Here is a 2,361-nt window from a genome sequence, read left to right on the forward strand (position 1 = left end):
CCCCCTCTCCTCCCAGGGGCTTGCGCAGGCTACACGGGACAGGTGGTGGGGACAGGCTTTCCCTTCCCTGTAGCCTTGGATTCCGGGTGGTACCATCAACCTGCGATCTGCTGGAGCAGCCGGCTCCTGACTGTCTGAAGCCTGGGGTAGCAGGAACGAATGCCTCCCTGAACCTGTATGACAGAAGGGTAGGAAGTGTGGGGGGGGAGTGTTGGGAACAGCTTTGCCCTGTGGGAGGCACCTATGGGGGAGGGGAGGCTGCACAGGAGTGTGGACAAGGGCTCTCTCTGCCCTCTACCATCTCACAGACCTGGGCACAGACATGGACGTAGGAGGCCATCCAGCCTGACTTCAGGGCACTGAGGGAGGGGGTTGAGGGGCCACTGAGTGGTTGATTCACCCTCTCTAAGCTGGGTTGGCTTTAATACAGCAAAGCACTAAGGCTCTTTTTGTCTTGGCTTTGACAGTGTTTACCTGTACCTGGCTGAGCTCACAGTGCCCACCCTGACCCTCACACTCACCCTTGGCTATGGCTGAATACTAGGCTGTGGCCTTAGGATCCTCCTTGTAGGGGCAGAAAGTCAGGGAGCCTGTCCATTTCCAACATTGGCAGTGATGTAGGGCCACTCAGGTTTTCAGTGACAGCCCCAGTTGACCCCCGACCGGGATGGTTTTTCTGTCCTACATCTCTTGCCTAGGCTGCCCTCTCCTGTGGACTGAGCAGTGTGAGCTCATGCCGGCCCCATCACCGGCCTGCACTTTCCCAGGACCCGGTCAGCCAGTGTTTACTTCCTCTTTCCCCATTACACGGGCTACGCTCTGGATGCAAGTGGACGGCCCTGCCCTATCAGTGGACCTCATGTGGGGCCCCAGGGGCTTCTAGGGTTGACTTTGGACTGCAACCCTCCTGCAGGAGACCTTAAGGCAGGCCCAAGCTGTGGCCAGCTTTAGGTGCTGTCTTGGTCTCTATCACTTGTCTTCTTCATCCTCTGCCACCTACCACCCAAAGAACTGAACTGCACACCACCATCCCTCCCATGACACCCTTCAGTTAGAGAGGGAGCACAGAGCTATGCCCATGTGCTGAGGGCCCTCTGCCTGCCCACAACCCCACCCGTCTGGAATGAGCCACCTGCATCCACACACAGGTGTTTCCTGTACGCTTTCCTGTTGCCGCTTTTTTTTTCTTTTCTGCTCAGCCTGGCTTCCTTAGCAGGTGGTTAAGGGCCCGCCAAACCTCTTTATACACAGCTCTAAAACACTGGAGGGGGGGGCGGGTAGTGCAGGGCTCCCTGGGGATCTGGGTCAACCCCACACGCACACACCCTGGAGGGATTGTTGGCACCTCATTGGCTCTGCCTGAGTGCAGGTGCACACTGTCCTACAGCATGTCACACTGCTGTGCTACCACCACAGGCACTGGGACATCGGAGGGGACTTGGCGAGTGGGGAAGGCCCTGCCTGTGCACTGTCTCCCTTGCCCCTGGACACTCAAAGCTCTGGAGAGGGGCAGGGTGGAGGGCCAGTTTCTCCAACCTCGGGGGCGGGCCTCCCACAGGCCCTCCGTAGAAAAGGCCTGTCATCCTGAAATCCCACCCCACCCTCGAATTCCTCCCAGGCAACTCAGCTTTCTGCAACTATCATGCTGAATGTTCCAGGCAGCTCTGGGGGGAGACAAACCCTCTCCCTGGAGCCCTGCTTCTTAAAGCAAAACAGGTCAACCAGCTGTGGGGGCCGCAGGGTTCAGTCAGGTTTGTTATTACAGAGAGGAGGCGGCTCTGGGAGTGGAGGGACTTGCTGTGTAGGGTCAGAGGGCAGCCATCTGGGTCTCCAGCCTCCTGACTCTTTCTTTCCGTTAGGATCTCCTCTCTTACTACCCAGACCTCCAGGAGCTTCTTGTGCTCAGCTGCCAGGGCTGAAGGGAAGACCTAGAAGCCTGGCATTCTCTGAAGCGGTTCTGCTGCCCCCTGGTGGCAAGAAGCTCCAGCTGCAGCTACGCCTTTTCCCTCCCTGCTTCTTCCTCTTTGCCTCCTGGCAGCAGGGTGCTAGCTGCTAGGGAACCATTCCCAGGACTGGCCCCCTTTAGGCCTCCTCCAGACCAACTCCACACTTTGGCTCCAGCCTGAGCCCCCAGCCTCCAGGCCCAGAGCATGCCCGGCCAGCAGGCCCAGCCTTCTCAGCCATGTGCCACGACCCTTTTCCTGTGCCCTCTTCCAGCCTGCGGGCTTTCTCCCACCCAGATCTACGGGGCAAAAGCACATGCCATCATCACAGTCGGGAGCACAGGCACACTGGTATCAGGAAGGGCCACAGCCAAAGGCTGCTGGAGCCAGAAGGTCAGTAGTGCACTAGGCCAGCCCA

This window comes from Artibeus jamaicensis, unplaced genomic scaffold (assembly GCF_021234435.1).
Source record: "Artibeus jamaicensis isolate MK-2021 breed Jamaican fruit bat unplaced genomic scaffold, CSHL_Jam_final contig_464, whole genome shotgun sequence".
NCBI lineage: Eukaryota > Metazoa > Chordata > Mammalia > Chiroptera > Phyllostomidae > Artibeus > Artibeus jamaicensis.